General features: G+C 47.3%; 1 protein-coding gene across 1 annotated transcript in view; it reads right to left on the bottom strand.

Moving 5' to 3' along the window:
* Nucleotides 1-10,161, bottom strand: part of SH2D4A (SH2 domain containing 4A) — a 575,867-nt gene extending 565,706 nt beyond the window's left edge. Inside the window, exon 1 of the mRNA XM_069626354.1 lies at nucleotides 10,031-10,161. The gene's annotated coding sequence lies outside the window, so the exon portion shown is untranslated. The remainder of the gene's footprint in view (nucleotides 1-10,030) is intronic.
* Between the last annotated feature and the right edge of the window lie 13,901 nt (nucleotides 10,162-24,062).

The following is a 24,062-nucleotide window of genomic DNA, read 5'->3' as shown; positions in this document are numbered from 1 at the left end:
TGACAGGTATCTCCTCCCCTTTTGCCACTGCCATCTGTATGCCACTCCTGCAGATGGGTTTTACTCCCGACACCTGCTGCTTCGTGTTAATCAGTGGAGCAGCATTACGATCTTATGGGACGATCGCCAATGGGCCACATGCCCTTACGCAGTACTAGTGGCTCGGAGCAACATTTCGGCCTTCCAGCTGGACTAGTGCCTCCCTATTGGGACGGCCCTGCGGTTCTAGGCGCTTCCATGTTGCCTTTTCGTACGAGAATGTAGCCCCTGTGTACCATGAAGGAACAGGGCGTCACACAAGAAGTAGCTGGTCATTTATTGCCGATGCAGCCCACAATGGTGAAATGTGTTTTGGAGTTCATGGCCTAATGGCTGTATGGGCTTGGTGTATTTGTTGTGCATTAAATTTCTATTCTGATATGGGCCGTGTAGCGTTCTTCTTTGCAAGTGATGTGGCATATTCCGATTTGGGGGGCGATGTATTGTGAGGAGATCTGCATTGGGTTCCAGCTTCGGAGTATAGTTGCGTGGTACTGTGCTGGGCGCGTTTGCCTACGAAGCCCAGTGAGGTCAGGGGTGAGGGCTGCCAATATGACTGTTTGATTGATGTCATGCTCAGGGGCGGGGGATTAGGTTTTGTGTAACAGATGCCGGTCAGCCAGGTGGATTGGTGGAATGATGTGATTATCGGAATATTGCTGGTCACAGGTGCCTGTGTTTGCGTGCGTTTCTTGGTGGGAGTCTGAGGTCATGTCCATTGGAATAGCTTCTGTGTTCGTGCCATCTGTGCCCTGCAGCTCCCATTGGCCCCTCTTGTGATTCTTTTGTTCGTTGGCATGCATGGGTGACTTGTACATTTCACTGGTTGCATTGTGACTTCGTTGCACCTACGGGGAGTTGTACTATGTGGCCAGGGAGCGGTGTACAGGCACTCAGTGGGGCCGTTTACGGTTGATTCGCGATGCCGTACTTCTCACCATGGCGGAATGGTACTTTCCGCCGTGCTTGATGGCGTTAAGTACATGTCCGCTAGGGTCGGAATTCGCGTACCCTTGCGCCATGGTGCTAATTACGGTTTGGCATGGCGCGCGCGCGCGCGTACTTGGTGCAGTTAGCGTTCACTACGGTGTCGCTAATGGCATCGTACTTTACGGTGACGGGTCATAATCGCACCGAGCGCTATTCGATGGCGGTATTGCATTTCCGCCATCGTTTTTCGATTTCTGCCAGGGTCGTAATGAGGCCCAGTGCATCATAAAAATGCTATGCAATTCCCTGGTGAACAAAAACACAAACAATAACCCCAGATACATGTTTCTGACTTCTCGGGCGGATAGCTCAGGGGCAACACGCTATCTTGGAAGCAACACTACGCGGAGCAACACAGGTTCAATCCCTGGGTCCAAGCTTAGAAACCTCTGGGTATTAAGCACGTTATACAATTACATTTACATATTGACATAATTTGTTGTGTGGCTGTGGAGCAACATCTGCATAGGCCTCTACCTAGATTACACTTTTTAATTCAGGGTAAAATCCCAAGCACTTCAGAATTTGGGAAATGTGTGAGAGACCTCTACTGAGAATGATCAATGCCAAACTACTGTTCTATGAGATAGTGTCAACCGAAAGGGGTCTTCAATCACGTTTTAGCGTCCTCTGCCTTACCAGAGGAAGAATATATGTTGACAATCAGGGTATTATCTTACTATGCCTTATCAGAAAGGAAACGTCTCTTTTCATATGTCTGGTCCTGTCCACATGGACAGGACAACACTGAAATGTCAGCCAATTCTTCTCAAAACAATAGCACCAACAGCAACCCCATATATAAGTTTCTGGCTCATTGGGAATCATCGGTGAGTTATGGCTAGGGTGCTGAGTCTCTCCAGGTACAGGAAGATACGTGCCTGTATCTATCTAGATGACTATTGTTTACTTGGGGTGAGACCCCACAGCAGAATGGACTGTGCCTCTTCCTTCCTGGCTGAGTATATGAAAGTAGAATCCAGATCTGGGAGGGTCTCTCTATCCTGACCAGCTGGTGGGATTTGCCTATCAGTAATCTAGGGAGCTCATCTTTGGGGGCCTTTGCTTTTCAAAGGCCTATCCAGACAGTCTGCTGGGTCTCTGCAGAGGAGACTGTCAAAGTGGGTGTGGCACATGAAAGAACCAGGAGCAGTCTACCGGTATTCCTCACCATTCTGTGTGAAGAAGAAGCAACGAAGACAGAGTAGTGTAGGCCAATCCATAATGAGAACATCCCTTGTGGTGCAAGGGTGGTCCTGCACACCAAGAGCACTACAGCAGAAAAGGAAATGGACCACTGGAAGCAGGGGCGTAGGAGACCCATAATATCTGGGGGGGAACAGGGGACACCTTGGGGACTTTGTTTTTTTTATTTATTTGTTGTGTTTTAGTCAAAGAACTCGACTTTTCACAAAATGAAAATAGCAGTACATATTAAATTACATATATCATCACTGTATAAAACAAGAGAAAAGAACACCGAAGAAAATTAAGAAAAAGAAAAGCAGTTCATAGTATAAAATCCTCCCAGCGATGGACCTTCAGAGAGATCTTTATAATACTCTCACCTGCGCTGTATGGGCTGCAATCATACCTCGGCACCAGGGTATTCACTGGATTTACATGGATAGCAGAACAAGTGCTGTTTTGAATCTCGAGGCTTTGCTTTATTTTTTTCTGGATCACCCAGATGGCTTATGGTGGCCTCTATTAAAACTTGTCTACAACTCATTATTCAGCTGGTGGTGGGTACCAAAAATGCAGTTGCATCTGTATTTTAAAACAAGCGTTGGCAGCGCCAACCATTTAGGCTTTAATGTAGGCATGGAAAAGGCACTTGCCAAGCACCGCCATAGTGGTATTAGGTATTCACTGATGGTAGCAGCTGCAAAATGGTGCAAGTACCTGAACATTTAATAGCAGTGCTTGGCAAATGCCCATTACGTATAGACAAGCAAACACTTGCCATTGCTGGTTTTTAGCAGGACTTCAGTGACGGAAATGCATAGTGCTAATAGAGTGATTGATTGATTTTTGATTGATTGCTTATTTGCACAGCGCCCATACACAATGGGTTTCAAAGCGGTTCAAGGGGGGAGGGAGCATGGGACAAATACAGTTACATTCTTACAGGTCCTTGAAACAATTAAGAATGTGAAGAATAACTATCATAAATCAGCCTGACGACATTTCAGATAGTGCAAGTACAATGACCAATTAAGGAGAAAAGGAGTGAATGAAGGCATCCCTGGATGAGACATTTGTATTACACCAGTAGTATGTTCCCAGCTCCAATTAAGTTAATAACTACACAGGGCTTTGTAATAAACATCCCTAAATCAGTGGCTTTATCTAAACCAGAACTGGCACTTTACGTGCCCTTTTATAGATCATTCTAGTGTTTTTTGAAAGGAATAGGTTATGGCGTAAAATGAGTTTGCGGCCTGCGTGGCATCCATCCACCAAAAACTCATAAAAGTTGCTAAGATAGCCCAAATACCATGATGCTGTGTCGCAAGTCAAGATGCCACGCACCCTGGCACAAGCTCCCACTACAGGACAGGCCAGAGGTGAATATATACCTAATTTAAGGTTAGTCCTGACTTCAGACCTAGGCTGCACGTAGGATTGAGTGAAAAGGGAGTTGATGCAGGAACAGCCTGCTGTGACTGTCTCTTCCTGGAGAGGAACCAGACAGGAGCGCAGATGACACTGGGGCGGTGTGAGAGCGCCAAGCCCGAGCTCCCATGTTCCCGCTCATAAATTCTCCCCATGCCGGCCTGCACCTGGGAGAGGGGGGCCACTTTGTGTATTATCAGGCCCAATCAATGCGCAGACAGATATGGTGTAGTGTATATATCTGCAATTATTTCAACAAACGACTTCTAACCGTCCTCGTGCAGGCCTCGTGAGCATGGATCAAGCGTTAGAAGAAGACGCATTCGTGACTGCACCCTTTATCTGGGAACATGAGGCGAGGCACCATTCTTCCTTGTACAACTCTCCCCTCTGTACACTTCTCTACTCCACATTCTTGTCTGCTGTACACCGTTTTCTCCCAAGTCCCTCCCCTGCACCCCACAGCAAGTCACTCCTATGACACACTGCCCTCTGCACTTTCTCACTTGTCTGTACTTCTCTCTCATTTGCAAACCCAGAAGCGCCTCCTATGCCATTTTTGCCCTACACCACTTTCCCTGTGTTCTGGTCATACAATGGTTACCCCTCTCTCCCCTGCACACAATGGTCACCCCGTGCTGCAAACCATCCCTATCTTTCATCTGCACTCTGTTCTTGTTCCCTTCTCTCCCCTCCCTTGCTCCTCTCTTTTTCTGTACTCTGCACCCTTTCTACCCTTTTTCACTTTGCAGTCCAACACTCTACTGCACCCCAGTCCCTCGCTTCCCATTCCCCCATGGCCAGCACCCCACAACTCTCATCTACACTTACTCAGCACGTTCTCCTCAGTCTTCAAAGCACCCTTGATATCCTGGCTTACATTTCACAGGTTTTCTCTTGCTCACCTTGCATGACCAACCACTCCATATAGCTTCTCAGAATAAGCTGGAACGGGCATGCCAGATCCATGACCTTAAAAGGGCCCATTGATACCTGCAAACAATAACTCTTAAGAAATAGTCAGGAGCATGGATATTTGGAAGGGGGACAGACACAGAAGTGACTAAATCCACGTACTGCCTACTCTCTACCACCAAAATCTGACCACACTGCGACCACTTAAGTACGCTGACGGAAACAGCTATGCTGAATAAAACAGGGTGAACCTTAGTTGAAGACCTACAGAAGATTAGCGCCCGATTTCTTTTAAGAGATGCGCAGGATGGGCACCAACAAATGGTTTATTTTGGGCAGGGACAGAGTTCAGGTCTGTGCTGGTAATAGTTTGTTTTATGGAATATAATAACACTTTGGTCATAGCGCTTCCTGCTAGATGCTTTCAGTTTCTAGGCAATGTAATTATAGGTATTATTACCCTCATTTGAACAGTACTGAATTTATGAAAGGTTAAGTGGACCCTGCTGCTGGGTTTGAACTAGCGAAATGCAGGTTGCCCTCATGTCAGAGACCAAGCTTTAGGTGCGGTACCATCCAAACTTCAAGCAGGCGTGAGTTGGTGGGAAGATGTGGAGGGGTGTGCCTTAAGTGAGGCCTACTGATATTAGAGTACACATCAAGTGTTTTCCCTTGCCTACATTAGACATTACTATAGAAAAGAGCACACATTGCACATACTGGCCCTTCTTGAGATTGGCTCATCCTCATTTTACTTTGTATGGTTTCATGAGGATTTTGTATACAATGTCAGGCTGATATCTCAGGCAGTGTCTGCACTTTGCAAGCCAAGCCTAGGGTACAGGGACATCTTGGAGAAAATCCAGTCCTAGTCAGATTGTGTGATCCTGTGCAAATCGTGTTAACCCCCCACTTTGCATTATTTTCTCTATTTGTTTACTTGGGGTCACCTAGAAGTGACTCAGTTGGCAGTGTACACTATAACGAATTGCCTCAATCCTAAATGTTCTAACAGAGTTTCTTGTTGCTCCATGTATGCTAAGCATGTTGAGTGAGTGTGAAGAGGGACAAAGTGTCACATCAATAGATGCCACCTCCAGCTGGGGGACCGGGTCTCATTTTGCAAAGCAGTTATAGATACATAGAATTTTTTAATTTTGTTGCAGAGAAACATATCAGGTGCAGTAATCGTGATCCAACTCTATAGAAATAAACTAGAAACAATCTCAAAGTAACCTGACTAGTATAGTGTAAGCAGCAAAAATAATCATCACGCCCTTCTTAAAAAAGGCAATACATAATATATTAAACGGTGTTGTGGCATTTGTATAGAAACAGCATGTACATGTCAATATATACTGGCTCCCATTGTGCACACTTGTTCCTCTGCTGTATAGGTGAAAGGCTTCTGTATTTTTTTGTGCGGCCTTGCAAGCCCGTGTTGGCCAATGCTTGGAGCTTAAATGTGAGCCCTGGCTGCCCATCAGTAAGGTACGAACAAAGAGCCGTTGCGAATGCATCCTTGTCAACCCTACAGATTTAGGCAGTATGCTACTGCTTTTGAAGCAGCCCAACCGCCTGCAGATTTCAGTGACAGTTCCTACTGCTTTTTACAGTGGCAAGTAATTTATGTGATTCTAAGGCAGGCTCCAGGACAGAGCATAAAAAAACACATGAATTAATCTGTCTATACAGTGGACTGGTAGGTGATTACTTTGATTGCACTCAGACCAATCCACTAACCTGACAGCTGCGTGACTCTGCCCTGCACTCTTGCCAGTACAACCCTTAGGTGAACCAGCAGTGAAAGCAAGTGGCAGTGTAACACCATCACACAGCATCTGCCGACAATTTGGTGTTAGCATTCAGAATTATACATTTTTAATATTTCAACATCTTTCCATGTTGTGCTGTTTGTATTTTCCTGTGATGTCATTGTTATGGAAATTATTATTTTTCAAACTTGAAAAATCCTACATCTTTTTGGTCACAGAATGTTGGCAAGTATGCAAATGGAATGTTCCTCTTTGGCAGGGGCACACTTTCATGAATTGAAAAACCTGAGGGCGGCACTGGCAGGGCCTCAGGTTTTTCAATTCATGAAAGTGTGCCACTGCCAACGTCTCATATACAGTTTCTAAACATGCGCGGCACATTGCAAACTGATCAGGGAATCCTGGCCTCCTGAGGCCAGGATTCTCTGATGAGTTTTGCAACGCGCCGCGCATGTTTAGAAACTGTATATCTGATATTGGCACATCGAATTCACCCCAAATAAATCCACTGCCAATGTCAGATATACAGTTCATAAACACACGAAGCACGTTGCAAACTGATCAGGGAATCTTGGCCTTTTAATGTTTCATAATGAAACATTAAGAGGCCAGGATTCCCAGATCAGTTAGGCAATCCTCCCCATGCCGGCCTGCACCTGGGAGAGGAGGGGGGTGCACTTGACTGACTTACCTTACGGTAGCAGCTGCCTGCTTAGCCTGTTCTCACTCTGTCTCCCTCGATAACACACATGATGTCACGAGCACAGAGTCACTGGAGCATGCGTTGCTGCCTGGCTTCTCCTTCGTTCTGAAAGATGAAGGCGGAGGCTGAACAGCAGTGCACTGCACAGGCAGGACACATGCAGTTTGTTTGTTCCCCAGCCTGGGCACGTTCATTATGCCCAGGCGCGGGGCAGCAGCAGAAGTTGCAGACAGTCAGTCTACTGTAAGCTTGCAAAAGTAAAAGTAGACCCTACTTTAACTTTTGCAAGCTTACATGACAACTGTAGCCTGCAGTGCAGGCTGCAGTCGTATTTTACAGCAGGGACACAAATAATCTGGGGGGGGATAAAAGCTGTTATATCCCCCCACATAAAATTGTGGGGTGGGATTTGTCCCCCCCATACCCCCGTGTCCTACGCCCATGACTGGAAGATCTCTCTGTGGTGAGAGGGAATTTCCTGGGTGCTACTCAGTGTCCACCCAAGAAGCCTGGAACACTTTAGATCACGGTGGAGAGACTTGGGGTGAAGGCGCCCTGACCCAAAGAGCAAGCGGACACCACCAAAAGGAAAGGTATTTGTTGTATACATCTTTTTGAATGCCAGACATTCCTTTTTTTATGTCTGTAGCAGCATGTTTTTTTCCCTGCCTCATACGTCGCCCCGCCCGATTCCAGGCCTTGCCTCGGTTCTAGGACTCCAAAGACTGCGATTCTGGGACTTGTCACTGGGATGAAAGACCAGACACCGACTTATATTTGGGAAGGGGGGATACTGGTTTGAAAGAACATTTATAATCTGTTGAAATGCCGCACTGTGTTCATATTGTACACAGTCTTGTGATCTGCTTGGCGTGAATATTTTAAGAACAAGAGATGAGCGCAAAACACCAATTTTGATGGTTAATGTGTGTGACCCTTACTTTGTCCAATTACACAATGTGGGTTTCCCGGGGTAGGCCATTAACACTCACGTGGAGGAACATGACTTAGAGCGAACCGTTACTGGCTTACAGCAGCTCATGCAGAGTACCCTTGTGCAGGACATATCCCTCTCCTGTAACAACTGGTGCTGTGCTTTACATAATGCTAAATTCCACCCCGGTAAATTGAGATTAAATTCATCCTACTCTGTTCAATGTAAATCAGTATTGCTTGCATGTTTTACTTTGCTGCACAAACTCTCTCATTCACCCTAACTATCGACTCACCTATTTCCGTGTTGCCCTTCAAGAACCTCTCCTCTGACTAATACCAAAGCCGTTTATGCAAACTCCCCATGACACCTCAACTATGAACTCAAACACTTCAGGACATGGGCTCAGATATACCAACAAAGCCCCTTTCCACACAACAAAACAAATAGAAACTGCAAAGGAAAACACTGCTTTTTAGATCAGGGGGATATATTTCGAATGTGCTACTAATTACATCACATGATGGGCTTATGTGCTTATGTGTGCAGCCAGAGGGCCTAATGCAACTTTCCCATATATCTAAAATATAGACGTACGTTTTTAAGTATTATTAATTAGAGAAAATGTCTTGATGTAACCATGAACAAAGATAAGAAATCAAAAAAGTATGTTTAGAAAAGCTGCAGTCGTTTTTTTGGCAATCGTCACTGTGACGTAACAAGAGTATGAAAAAGTAATTATGACTTTTCACATTCAATGATTTGTAGAACATCCCAGCAACATATGATTTTGTGGAAATAATTATGTCGTCTGTCAGCACTCCCAGCTTTAACGCGGTTACAGGTGCGTCACCACTCTCATTGCACCTGCTACCGCTGGGTGAAAACATGACATTGATCTAAAGCATTAGTATCACTGGTGCTTAATGTGTGGGGGTGTTTGCCAGGGCTCGGCCCTGGCACTTATTTCTGAGCCCCGGCACTTACTGTTTCAGACGCTGTTCACTTTTGATATGGTGTTTTGGCAACTTTATTATTTTAACTTTCAGTCACCTAAGAAACATCCATGAAATCACAGCAAACAAAATGCTAACAATGGTTGTATTTAAAGACACACATGACTGACATCAAGACACAACAAGTTCATTATTTTATGTTATGTTGATTGGAATTTGTAAATCTCACATCTACCATAGTTACTACGTGTATCAATTCCAAGGAGCCAGTGAGAGTTGCAGCTTTAACTCCATAAATATTGACACTGAGGGGAGTAGCCGTGGATGGTGGAAACAGTGAGCAGGAAGCAGCCCCCTTTCTGTCCCCCCCCCCCTCCAATGTCTCACGGGTGTGCTAGAAAATTATTGAGCCCTGGCACTTATGTTTTCACAAATTAAGCGCTGATATCACCATTAGCCGTCCAGCTGAACAGGTGTACCTACATTTGCATCACATGACCTAATATAATCTTGACCGATAAATAATATTTGGAACCCGCATTCTTCTAAAGGTTAGAATAAACCAGCACATCGACGAGGAAAACATATGCGAAGTTAAACATTATTGTGTTCGTATTCCAATCTAGTGAGAGGGAATTTATGAAAGGGTTCGTGGACATGATTGCATTTTGGACACAATTTCGACAGTGTGGGAAACGTGTTGCTTTTATATTGGTAGCTGAGGAATGTATGTATGTATCCTACACTTCCCCACTGTGGTGACCAGGCGTCCTGCAAACTGAATGACAGAACTTTATTTTAGAGAAACCGATATATGTTTGTGAATGCTGGTCGCCTTCCTAAACATGTTTACTCCAATACACGCCTATAAGCAAGTCAGGTCTCATTAAACTGCTAAACTCGTTATAAAATATGCCACCGTTGCCGGTTCCACCTGTGCGATAATCAACTTATGTCTACGTGTACTCGTACTGATTGCTCAACACAAAAGCTAACTTGTACACAGTTGAAACTACTTAGAATCAAGATTGGCAATGAAAAACAGTCCATGTAAATAAACTTTAAAACTAGAAAGACGAAGAACATTAATACGTCTTACTACTTCCGGGTTTTCTCCTTCAACCACCTTGGCTCTTTCTTTCCTGAACTTCACCTGCTTGAAAGGTATTGCGAGGAAAATAACCCACGGTTCTTCCTCGTTGACATTAGTGGGTTGGGGCAACGACGTCTAAATTTGCATATCACCGCCTTCATCCTTACAACTGTTTTAGGACACAGGCCGCAACAATTTTATTATGTGGTTGACTAGCGCCACCTTGTGTTTAATCTGTAGAGACAGCCTTTTTTTCAGTTTGAGTGAATGCATTCAAGTATTCCAAAATAAATCTTACACCATGTCACATTATTTAATTATTCAAAAAAATACGATTCCTCAGTGTTGTGGCCTCTAAGGACGACAGGACGCCTGAGTAATTGTAACAGCCTTTATTGCTTAACAGAACGCGTGGCTGCAATAGTCCATGTGCGGGACGGGGCACGTACTCACAGTCTTAGCTGGGCCTTCCAGTTATCTTCACTGGAGGCAGGGTGTGCATTTGGGCTGCACGCTGTATACTTCCAGGGCCCCCATGAGGCCTCCCTTGGCATTGGACTTATGCCCTGGAAGTAAGCTGGCACTGGCTCGGGGCCTTCAGTCACGTTGGCTCCTCATAAGGAGCAGCGCTATCCAGACCGACTTGTCTGGCGCTCCGCCAGCCTCAGACTGGCGCCAAAGACCCCGCTCGCGGAGCGCGGGTCCGTGAGATGGCGTTGGGCCGAAATCATGCGAGACCGCGCTCCCGCGATCACGTGATGTCCCCACACACCTCCTTTGCTGGGAAAAGGATAGAGGGTCATTCCATGACGAAGTCTGCAAACTTGCTGGGTTTCCTTTTCTCCCTCTGTGGTCTGCCTTGGTCTAGAAGTGGATCAGGGTTGCGGGAGTACTCCTGGGGAGGTGAGGGTGATTCAGATCCTCCTTTTTTTGCTTTCCGCTGCAGCTCCCTGAGTGGAGCGGGGGAGTTGCTGCTTGAGAACTCACTGCCGTAGGGTGACTCCGCGTGATCTCTTTCTGGCTGGCAAGGGCTTTCAGATGGCTCTGGTAGGTCTTGGTCTTCGCCGGTTTCCCAGCGTGGACGTTCAAAGGATTCTTTCCTGCTGTACATGGCCACCCTTTCTAGGTTCCATTTCCTTCTGTCGCTGGTGCAGATGGGGTTTGGCCCTTTGGCAGCGACTTCTATCGGACTGCTGTACGTGGAGCCTGTCACAGTGTCCTTGTGGGGAAGCCGTATCTTGACCAGGTCGCCTCTGTTAACTGATGTGCGGCAGGCAGCCCGCAGCGTGTCTCCTTGAGTCTTCATGGCCTCTTTGCTCCGCTGCATGCGAAAGACTACGTCTTCCATGTCCACATCTTCGTCAGCCCTCACTTGCTGGAGCCACGGTGGTACCAGTGTGGATGCTGCCCTTCTCCCCCTTAGCAGATGGAATGGTGACACGCCGGTGACAGTGTTGGGAGTGATGCGGTGGGCTGCGACGGCCTCTTTGACCGTCTTGTATGGGTTTAGGCCCGAGGCATGCGCTAGTTGCAGCACCCCTTTGATGAAGAGGTTCGCCCACTCGACCAGGCCATTTGCCTGAGGATCGTAGAGACTTGCTCTTTGCTGTTGTTGATTTTGAGGAATTTCTCCCTTTCTCGAGAGGTCAGCTGGACCCCATTGTCCGTCACAATTTCCTCCGGGAGGCCCTCGCACTGGAATATGGCAGTGAGTACTTCAATGACTGTTTTGGTGGTGATATCCGAAGTAAAGTCAACTTCGACCCATTTTCAGAAATAGTCAACCGTGACTATCCCGTATTTATGTTCTGGGGGCATGCTGTCCAGCGGCCCAATGAAGTCCAATCCTAGTTTGCGCCACACCCCTTTGGGGACTTCGGTGGGCAGCATGGGGGCTTGTCTCACGGACAGGCGCTTGTCGCTGTTGGTGCACTCGTGGCACCTTTCCACCATTTGTCGTATGTCCTGATCCATGCCTGGCCACCAGTAGGCGTCGCGTATCCTGCGCCTGGTCATGTTGCACCCCAGATGGCCTGAGTGCGCTCTGCACTGTATTACTTTGCGAATCCCGCTGGGTGGGATCACTCGGTCGCCTCTCAAAATGAGACCGTTCATGGCAGTGATTTCGTCGTTCATCTTCCAGTAAGGGTGTAGGCCTTCGGGAATCGCCCTTTCATCAGGCCACCCTCCGCGGACCCAGGCTGTTACGCGCCTTAGGGCATCGTCCTGCCCAAATTTCTCCTGCCAGTGGCGCTCACTCATGTCCATGTACTCGCCGTTCATCAAGTCGCCTATGGCGGCTACAACGCATTCGTCTTCTAGGAATGTGGTCCCAGGGACGTCTTGGTTCAGGAGCCTGGACATGCAGTCCGCTTGTGCGTTTTTCCAGCCCGCAATGTGGGCTATTTCGTATGTGTACTCTTGAAGTTTTGCGGCGATCCTGGCCAGTCTCGGGGTGGCAGTCTTGGTGCCACCTGGGCTCAACATGTGAATGAGGGGTTTGTGGTCGGTGACCAGCCTACATTTACGTGTCCCAAACATAAGATCTGAAGTAGTCGACGGCCCAGGCACAAGCCAACATTTCTTTCTCTACGGTTGAGTAATTATTCTCCGCTGGCGATAGTGCTTTAGATGCAAATGCCACAATGTTTTCAGTGTCGCCCTTCTTCTGGGTCAGGGTGGCCCCAATCTGTATGCGCTGGCATCTGTAGCGATGCAGGTGTCCCATTCGGGGTTGAAGGGTTTTAGGCAAGGTGCGTGCAGAATTCTGCGTTTGATTTCAGTGAAAGCTCCGTCTTGCTCTGGGCCCCAGGAGTAGGTTGCCCCTTTCTTCAGAAGATCCCTCATGGGGGACGTGGTTTCAGAGAACCTTGGGACAAACTTTGCGTAGTACTCCGCTAAGCCCAGGAACAACCAGAGTTCCTCTCTGGACCTCGGGGCCGGGGCATCTGCTATGGCTTCCATCAGGTTCTTCTTGGGGCTCACCCCTTCGCTCGAGATGCAGTACCCAAGGTATTCTACTTTTCTCACTCGGAAAACACATTTCTCGTGGCGAAGATGAACGCATGCTTCCTGAAGCTTGCTCAGGACTGCCCTTAGAGCCTTGTCATGAGTCTCGTTGTCCTTGGCATACACGAGGATGTCATCCTGAAAGAATGAGATGTTTGTGAGGCCTTTGAGGAGAGCATTCATCATTCTCTGGAATGCCGACGCTGCTGAGGATAGCCCAAATGGCATGCAGGTGTATTGGAAGGCGCCGAAGGGAGTGATGAATGCCGTAAGGGGGCACGAAGACTTGCGTAAAGGAATCTGGTGATAGGCATCACGCATGTCGAGCTTCGAAAAGATTGCTGCCTCCTTCATCATCAAGACAATTTCGCTGATTCTGGGCAGCGGGAAGCTATCGGTAACGATCTCTAGGTTTAGCAAGTCAATGCATATTCTGAGGTCGTTGCTGGATTTCTTCTTGACTAGAACCACCGGACTCAACCACTCTGAGGATTCCACCATCTCAATGGTCCCTTCTTCGACCATCTTCCGGAGATGGGCCTCTAACGCAGGTCTCACCGTGGCAGGCACCGGTCTAACTTTGTGTTTCACAGGCACCGCATTGGGTTTAAAGCGAATCTTGTGAACAAGGTCTCTCACTTTCCCCGGTTTCTCGGAAAACAGGCTTGGGAACATCTCCTTGAAGTTTAGCGCTGCTCCTGAGGAGACCATGAGTACCTGTTCCGGAGTGCTGGGGTCTAGTTTGATGCTGAGTCTGTGTTGATCGTCCCACCCGAGCACAGCCGGACCTTTGGTTGAGAAGTACACTTTGGAGTTGGTAGACCTCCCTTTGAATTCAATTTGGGCTCTGATGTAACCCAGTAGGTCGACGGTTGCACCACCGAAAACCGTCAGTTTTTGCCTGGTCGATCTGATCTCCACTTTAGCCTTCCGCATCATCTCCTTGTATGTGTCTATCGGAAGGATTGTGAGGTCTGATCCTGAGTCTGCCATGACACGTGTTTCCATGCCGTCCACTTTAATGGTGCAGTGGGGCTTTTCTCTCCTGGCGTGAAGAGCATTGACCATGACGACCATGGGTCTGTCCTGTGGCTCGTCCTCGTCGCTTGAAGCACGGTCGCCATCGATGCGGGAGAAGTTTTTTTTCCGCCACGTGCATGCAGGGGCCACGTGACCAACGCGTCCACACTTCGAGCATTCCTTGTTTCTGGCGGGGCAGTTGCGATCATTCGCCATGTGTTTGGTGCTGGCACATCTGTAGCATTTAGGAACATCCCTTTGCCTGGGGCCTTTTTCTCTGGGGCTGTCACGGGACTGCTTGTCTCTGCGCCCTCTCCATTGTAGCGCCGTCAGCTCGAGTACGGGTAGATGACTTCCCGCCTCTTTGCGCCTGTGGAGGTTTCTTCTTCCGCCCTGGCGATTTGGATGGCCTTGTCGAGGGTCACTTCCTTTTCTTGTATGAGCTTGTCCTGTACTTTCCTGGAGTGGGTGTGGATGACCAGCATGTCGCAGATGACCTGTTCCGCGTTTTCGCCGAAGGCGCATAAGGATGCCAGCTCCCTCATCCGGGTGATGTAGTCGTCCACAGGTTCGCTCCCTTCTTGTTTACGGGTGTAGAACCTCAGCCTGTGTAGGACTATGTTCTCCTTATTGGTGAACCGCTTTACGATGCGATGGATTGCCTCTTTGTAGACGTTGTCGTCGTCGTCATCCACTGGTATGGCTGTCAAACTGGCAAAAATGCGCTGTCCTTCAACCCCCATTGCGTTCAGCAGCATCGCCTTCTTCTAGGTGGGGGCATATCCTGTGCCGCCTACGGCCTCAAGGTACGTGTAGAAGAGTGGCTCCCACTGCATCCACGGAAATGCCGGGGTCCCAGGTGAGGGGAGAAACGCCGGGGGTGGTGTGGCGCCTTGCATGGTGGGTCCGTGGGTATTCAGATATCCTTGTCGCCAGTTATGTTGTGGCCTCTACGGACGACAGGACACCTGAGTAATTGTAACAGCCTTTATTGCTTAACAGAACATGTGGCTGCAATAGTCCATGAGCGGGACGGGGCAGGTACTCACAGTCTTAGCTGGGCCTTCCAGTTATCTTCACTGGAGACCGAGTGTGCATTTGGGCTGCACGCTGTATACTTCCAGGGCCCCCATGAGGCCTCCCTTGGCATTGGACTTATGCCCTGGAAGTAAGCTGGCACTGGCTCAGGGCCTTCAGTCACGTTGGCTCCTCCTAAGGAGCAGCGCTATCCAGACCGACTTGTCTGGCACTCTGCCAGTCTCACACTGGCGCCAAAGTCCCCGCTCGCGGAGCGCGGGTCCGTGAGATCGCGTTGGGCCGAGATCTCGTGAGACCACGCTCCCACGATCACGTGATGTCCCCACACTCAGTAAACCATAGCTCAGTACCGATGTGATATCTGTTACTTTAAATGAATAACATATTTCATTTAAACGGTATATTTTATACCAAGGAAAGACAGAAATCCTGATTATATCCAAAAACCAAGAGGGCAACACCTACATACACTGGTCGATTGAATTGGGTACCACCCCACACCAACAGAGGTAGTGAAAAACCTTTGAGTCCTAATGGACAACGGGCTAACTTTGGAACCACACGTAAATGTGATAAAGAAATGCTTCTTCCTCCTTCACGCACCAAAAAGAATCATAACTTTCCTGTCCTTCACCTGCAAAACACTGACAATCGTCACCCTCATCATGTCAAGAATCGACTATGCAAACAACCTCTACCTCGGGATGCCAGAACACCTGCTGAAGAAACTACAATGCATGCAAAATGCAGCAACTAGACTCCTGCTTAATCTATCTAGAAGAGATCAAATCATTCCAGTGCTAAAAATTTTACATTGGCTTCCAATCAAACAACGTATCACATTCAAAACAATGTGAATAACGCACAGGGCAATGAACGGACAGGGAGCAGAATTCCTACAAAAGAAAATAATCTACAAGCCCACAAGACTCCTTGGATAAGGCAATGAAATCCGCCTTGAACCAAAACCATATGCCAAGAAAAAACTAGGGGGCTCCTCTTTCTCCCAACTGGCGGCAAAAACCTGGAACAACATCCCAAAAGGGATAAGAAATACCAAAGACCACCTAAAATTCAGAAAACTACTAAAAACCTGGCTCTTCAACACCTCGGAACCAGATGGAAACAACTGAAACAATCAAACAATCAAACAAGAAATATAAAGAAAAGACTGACAGAATCCCTTGAAGGCACAGACAACACCTAGAACCAACTTAGGGAAACTCCCACAAGACGATGAGCGACAACCCATCAGGAGAGAACAATGTCAATAAGCCTGACACAAACATGCACAATCACCTACTTTACCCACTCAGACAGGTTGTTGCGTAAGGGTGTAGGTCGTAAGTAGACTGATCCGAGAGGACCAGTCTGCACCAACCACAGAATGGGATTTAGGCAAGAAGATAGAAATGCAGAAACTGAATAACTTAACATAATGACAGAGAGATGAAAGACAGCCTTATCGTGCTGAAACTAGATCAATGAAAGGGAGACGAGTGTGTCTAAATCCCAAAGAGAGACAATAGGAGTGCATTTCTCGGGACGCCAATGCTACTAACCAACCCTACAAAAAAAAAAGAAAATAACCTCACCCCTTCACACACCTTTCATACCCTAACTAAACACAACCACACCTCTTAAACCGCAGCAACCTGCACAGACCTCACCACACTGTAACAACAAACATGCCACAAAGACCCCCACAACACAGCACACGACGGACTCGGACCATATACGACACCAAAAAAGCTCAGCAAACAGTGTTAAAACAACTGAAGCCGCCAACAGTACATTACAGCTCCCTTGCTCCTCTCCAAACTTTGCCCTACTAACACGCCCTAACCTACCCCCCTTTTTCTTTCAGGTCCGCCAGAGCGCCAGGGGACCACTCTGGTGGTGATAGTGCGTGGTACAAATATCCTTTAACATTACCATTTGGGATGCATACATTCTGTCCGCCAATGTTAATGATTTGCCCGGGCCCATTAAATAAATATATATAGTACCTTTGAAAAATGTTTGTATGTATCCAGACTACCCAGATGCTGTTCATGCAATGCAGTCATTGGGATGAGAGTGTGAGGTTGGCATCCTTTCAGGCACATAGGTCTTCATCCGCCACTCTGTGTAGCCGTGGTAGTTGAGCATTGAAAGCCAACCTGGTGCAACTTTGGTAGGTTGAGAGCACGATTTCATGCAAGTGAGCTTCAACAACTGGGTGAATGCCTCATTGTTAGGAAAGATTTCATTTTATATGACATTTTCCCTCCAGTTGTACACCCCCAAACATTTTACTGCTGTTTAAACACCTTTGTCTGACTTTGCCAGGGGAGCACAGCCTTCTGCTGCCCTCCTCTTTTATGGGGGAACTGACATGTCCTTAAGACAGTCAGTACTGGGAGACTTTGTTTCCCTTAGTCCTTTTCCAATGTTGCAACTTTTCTGCAACATGTAACAAGTGCACAATGTACCTTACACTACAGTGCACTTGGGTCTCATAGCCATTTCCAAAGACCCTTGATACTCTCCTAGCACTTTTTGGCAGATGTGCAGATGTGTCATGGACAGGGCTGGTGGAAGCTTATCGTTCCATATAATTTTAACCCTTTCCTGCCATTTAAATCACGTTAACCGCGTTTGGCACGAATAGGTGGCCTGGCTCCAAAATGGCCGTGCGACTGTCATGATGCCTACCCCAAGGCATCCGGACCAAGCCCATCAGCCCCGGGAGCAGGCATCTAGACATTTAATAAAAGCTCAGCAGCCCCGGCTAGGGGCTATCTGGGTTCAGTCCTGGCGCCTTAGGCGCCAGGCTCATAGTCATTACTTACCTCAGGCAGACCATGCTGCAAATGACTCCAATCCAACATGAAGCCTGAAAGGGACTATTTTTCTACAGGGACTATTTTTTACTCAAGTGTGTTGCTAGGGACTTCTTACCTGGGACTACTTTTGAGGCTATTTAAACCACACCCGACCAGCAACACACGCTTCGCGTTATTCTGCATCCAGCAGCATAACACTCACCGTGCCTGCAGCCTGCATCCAGTCTTCTGCCACGCCCGCCTCGAATCCTGAGCTCCTAAAACAAAGAGGAAAGAAAGGGACAAGGTTAGAAAACAAACTTATTTCTATTCCACACCTGATTCTGTATCCATCTTGTCTCCGGACCTGTAAAGAACATCATTTCTGCACGCGCCGCACCTCCAGCTGCAGCGCGGCGCCATACTCACCAGTCTTCACAGCATCCTTTGGGTCGGCGCTGCCTCCATCATTTCTTCGCCGAACTTCGGCACCTAGGAGACAAAAGAAAACCACAGGGTGAGCCGAGGGAACCAACAAATATAATTCTTACCACCATATACTTACCTGATTTACCACCGGAGGCATCCTTTTGTGACTCTCCATATTTTCACGTGCCGCATCTGTAAAGAGAGACAAAACAACACGTTTTCCTCGTGCAACATTTACCGGACAGCGCCGGGTAATACAGACTCTTACCTGAGCGCCACCAGCTGCCACAAGAGCATCTTTTCACGAGCCAGCTGCAAGACAAGAAAGGAAGGGGGGAACAAGAGTGAACATCGGACATATTGAACTCTATGAACTTAATACTTACTGGTCCTCACCAGGAACCTCAGAGTCAGTACTCTCCGGAACTCTCCCGAGCCTTCAAACCAGTGAAGTAACTGGAATCGACGCGCCCCTGCAAATCCACGCAGGATGGAGAGCTCATCTTTCAAGAATATAAGGTGAGATTGCGGTGAGGGCATTTCGGAGGTGATTAGTTGGGGAGGACTGTGGGGGTGCCATCACTTGAATCCACAAGTGGCTAAATCCATCTCTCCACTTGCAGGAGAATATTTCTGCGGGTTAAGCAGACAAGATTAGGAGGGCAGATTCAGTCAGTCATCGCTGCACTACTCATCACGTGGGTGGAGACCGCAGCTGTCCGGGTCCGACCGATGCCCCTGTGGGAGCCAGGTGAGCGTAACAGAACGCAAAGCCTATCTACAAATCCCCACCGGGGCGTTATGGAAACCTCAAAAACCGACCAACTAGCCCTATTGTTAGGGGAACTTAGGGCAGAAGTGCACTCCGCACGCCAAGAGACTAATGCCCTCAGGAGAGAACTGATTGTGTCAAAGGAGCGCACTGATGATCTTGCTAGACAATTACTGCAAAACCAAGCTGGGCAAACACCATTACCTGGACTCGGGGGGGAATCCAACTCCTGTTTCATCGAGCAATCCTGTGCAAGTGGTTCTACCAGGGAGCATTCCTTTAGCTCCACCCAAACGTTTTGCTGGGGACCCAAAAAAATTCACTGTGTTTATGAACCAATGCCGCTTGCACTTTTTATGCAGACCTGGAGCTTTTCCGAACGACCAAACCAAAGTAGCCTTTGTACTATCATATCTTAGTAGCAGCGCAGCGGATTGGTCAATTCCATTAGTTAACCAGGATGACCCTCTTCTTCGGGATTTTCAAGGTTTTCAATTGAGCATGGAAAGACTATTTGCCAGACATTCACAGGGACAGGCCCTGGATAACGAACTTTTATCATTACGACAAGGTAACCAGGATCTACTAACCTATATCGCCACTTTCAATAGGTTAGTGGTGGAAACCGGATGGCCAGAGGTAAAACGAATTACATTATTTCATCGTGGACTTCGGGGTGAACTCAAAGACGTTTTGGCCCAAGTTGTGAACCCACCTCAGGATTGTGCAGAATATATAGACTTAGTGGTCCAGTTAGACCACCGACTTCAGAATAGAAAGGCTGATCGAGCTAAGTTCGAGAATCGGGTATTGGTTAAACCCAATGTTACCCTCAAAGGAACAGATGTATCAGAACCGATGCAGATCGGGGGGGTCAAGGGACCCTTAACTCAAAAGGAAAGAGAAAGAAGATGGCAGATGCAATTGTGTCTGTACTGTGGAGCCACAGGACATTTTCTACGGGATTGCCCTATAAAAACATCTAAAAAAGTAGAGGTCCACTTGCCGAGCTTGAAGAAGGATACTCAGACTTTGCACTTCATCATACCAATGGTCCTTATAGATCCAAGGCAGCCATCATGTATGCACGCAGTGAGGGCATACATTGATAGCGGGGCCATAGGAAACTATGTGGACCACGAGTTGGCTTCTAGGATGAATCTATCTCTCTGCAAAAAGACCACTTCAGATGTCATCACCACAGTCGATGGAACTGAAATTGCCTCTGGGCCTGTAACTCATTCCACCGCAGAGATGACACTATTGGGTCAGGATGGGCATCGAGAGACTATTGTGTTTGATTTAATCAAAGCCCCGCAGTTCCAAATAATACTGGGGATACCTTGGTTGGAAACACATAATCCTTGTATTGATTGGCGAGAGAAGAGAATGACCTTCCCGGATTGTGCACATACATGTTACCCAAAAAAGACCTTGAACCAAGGCCTGGCCACAGTCGCTACTCCAGTCGTGCAGTTACCTCAGGAATATCAAGAATTCCAGGATGGTTTCCAAAAGGAACAGGCAAACACCCTACCACCTCACAGATCATACGATTGTCAAATCGATCTCATACCCGGTGCACAACCTCCATGTAGTAGGATCTACGCCTTTACGGAACCCGAAAACCTTCACCTACGACAATATTTGGACCAATACCTTGCTAATGGCTTAATTCGTCCATCCAAGTCCCCTGCATCTTCAGCTTTGTTCTTCGTGCCTAAAAAGGAAGGTGACCTCAGAACGTGCATAGACTACCGCGCATTAATTCAGATCACGGTTAAGAACCGGCACCCATTGCCTCTGATCCCCGAATTACTAGACCAAGTAAAGGACGCTTGCATCTACACTAAATTAGATCTCCGAGGGGCATATCATCTGGTACGTGTAAAGAAAGGTGACAAATGGAAGACTGCTTTTCGCACTAAGTACGGGTTATTCGAATACCAGGTGATGCCCTTCAGGTTGTGCAATGCACCAGCAGCCTTCCAGTATTTTATGAACGATGTCCTTCGTGAACTCATTGACGTCTGTGTTGTTGTATACATAGACAATATTCTAGTGTACTCCTCTTCAGAATCAGACCATGTGAAGCATGTTCGTGCAGTCCTTGAGAAACTACGCCAGCACAAGTTATATGCAAAATTTGAAAAATCCATTTTTCATGCTACGCAAGTTGAATTCCTTGGATTTATCCTGACTCCAAAAGGAGTCCGAATGGACTCTCGAAAGGTGGACGCAATCCTCAAGTGGCCATCGCCCAGTTCAGTTAAAGGGGTACAAAGTATGCTCGGATTTGCTAATTTCTACCGCAGATTCATTCCGGATTTCTCACATGTTGTACACCCTATCACAGCACTTTTGCGAAAAAACAAATGCTTCTTGTGGACCGAAGAAGCTGAAAAGGCCTTCCAAGAGCTGAAAGCGAAATTCACGTCTGCACCTGTCTTAAAGCATCCACGCCCCGAACTTCCATACATAGTTGAAACTGATGCATCCAGTTTAGCCATGGGAGCTGTCCTGTCCCAGAAGGATCCTGAACCCGGTCAACTTCACCCAGTAGCATTTTGGTCCAGAAAGTTCTCGGCACCCGAGTTAAACTATGCGGTTACCGATAAAGAATTATTAGCCATCAAATCCGCCTTCAAGGCTTGGCGGCATTATCTTCTCAGTGCCAGGCATACCATTACGGTAATCACCGATCACCGGAACTTGCAGTATTTAAAAACAGCCAAGGCCCAATCGTCGCGTCAACTTCGATGGGCATTGTTCTTTGCCGAGTTCGATTTCGTGATCACTTATCGACCAGGTTGTAAAAATGGCAAGGCAAATGCCTTATCCCGAATAGGGATGGGAGAAGCATATGCGAACGCGGAACCGGTGCCTATAATTTCAGAACAAAGAATTCTTGGCATAACCACTCTACAGACACTAGAGGATATTCAAGTAAAGATCCAACAACTCTTCGATCCAACAGCCCTGCAGGACTGGGTGAAGAAAGGCCCGGACTACTCAGTCATCAATGACCTACCTTATTATCAAAGGCGACTATTTCTACCACACAAGGAACTACAAGAACTAGTCATCTCCAATTATCATGACACCCTGATGGAAGGACACCCAGTTATCGCAAAAACTGAAGCTAAAATGAAGAGACAATTTTGGTGGCCCACCTGGCGAAAAGACGTAAAGTCATTTGTAATGTCTTGTGGCATTTGCGCCCAAAACAAAAGTCAGAAGAAAAAACCAGCTGGCCTCTTACAACCTTTGGATATTCCACCTACACCATGGCACACCTTATCTTTAGACTTTATCACAGATCTACCTCCATGTAATGGATTTAACACCATTATAGTTATTGTGGATCTTTTTTCCAAGATGGCCCACTTTATTCCTCTAAAGGGATTACCTTCTGCTTCAATTCTGGCCAAGGAGTTCCTCGAAAACATTGTTCGAATACACAGATTTCCTTCCGTATTGGTCTCTGACCGAGGTAGTCAATTCATTTCACATTTTTGGAAGAAATGTTGTCAACTGGCGCAAATCGACGTGAGGTTATCAACCAGTCACCATCCCCAGACCGATGGTCAGACGGAGAGGACCAACCAGACCCTGCATGCTACACCAGACCGAAAGTAATTGAAAAGATATTTTATGGATTTCCGAGTATGCATACAATAACTCTGTACATTCAGGAACCGGACAAAGCCCCTTTTATACCATATATGGACATCACCCTCGAACCTCAGAACTAGATTCGCCTCAGCATTTAGAAATGCCTGCAGTTAGTCATTTGCATTCTACTATTACACAAGCCTTTAAAGAGGCAACAGAACATTTGAAACAAGCAAAAGAGAAATATAAGAAGAAAGCTGATCAACATAGAAGTGAAACTCCACAATACCAGATTGGGGATCAAGTTTGGCTGGCTACAAAACACATACCTCTGAAGGGAACTCAGACTTTTAACCCTAGATATTTGGGACCTTACACTATTAAGGCCATTATCAACCCGGTAGCCGTCAAATTGGAATTACCCTCTAATATGCGCATTCATCCTGTCTTTCATGTTTCACTTTTAAAACCAGTTCAACCAGGAACAAGATTAACCAAACCACCCGACCCCATCTTGATAGATGGAGAACCTGAATTCGAGGTATAAAATATCCTGGACTCCAAGATGGTTAAATCAAAACTTTTTTATTTAATCGGTTGGAAGGGCTACGGACCACAAGAAAGGTCATGGGAACCTAGAGACCACGTCCATGCACCTCGGTTGGTGAAAAGATTCCATCGGAACTTCCCAGACAAACCAGGGCCCAGGGGAAGAACAACTTTAGGAGGGGCCTTGGGGGAGAGTGCTGTCATGATGCCTACCCCCAGGCATCCGGACCAAGCCCATCAGTCCCGGGAGCAGGCATCTAGACATTTAATAAAACCTCAGCAGCCCCGGCTAGGGGCTATCTGGGTTCAGTCCTGGCGCCTAAGGCGCCAGGCTCATAGTCATTACTTACCTCAGGCAGACCATGCTGCAAATGACTCCAATCCAACATGAAGCCTGAAAGGGACTATTTTTCTACAGGGACTATTTTTTACTCGGGTGTGGTTCTAGGGACTTCTTACCTGGGACTACTTTTGAGGCTATTTAAACCACACCCAACCAGCAACACACACTTTGCGTTATTCTGCATCCTGCAGCGTAACACTCACCATGCCTGCATCCTGCATCCAGTCTTCTGCCACGCCCGCTTCGAATCCGGAGCTCCTAAAACAAAGAGGAAAGAAAGGGACAAGGTTAGAAAACAAAGTTATTTCTATTCCACACCTGATTTTGGATCCATCTTGTCTCTGGACCTGTAAAGAACATCATTTCTGCACGCGCCGCACCTCCAGCTGCAGCGCCGCGCCATACTCACCAGTCATCACAGCATCCTTCGGGTCGGCGCTGCCTCCATCATTTCTT

This window comes from Ambystoma mexicanum, chromosome 6p, assembly GCF_040938575.1.
Source record: "Ambystoma mexicanum isolate Mex_15411 chromosome 6p, UKY_AmexF1_1, whole genome shotgun sequence".
Lineage (NCBI taxonomy): Eukaryota > Metazoa > Chordata > Amphibia > Caudata > Ambystomatidae > Ambystoma > Ambystoma mexicanum.
The sequence above is the reverse complement of the archived record's forward strand: the minus strand, read 5'-3'. Positions and strand labels throughout refer to the sequence as shown.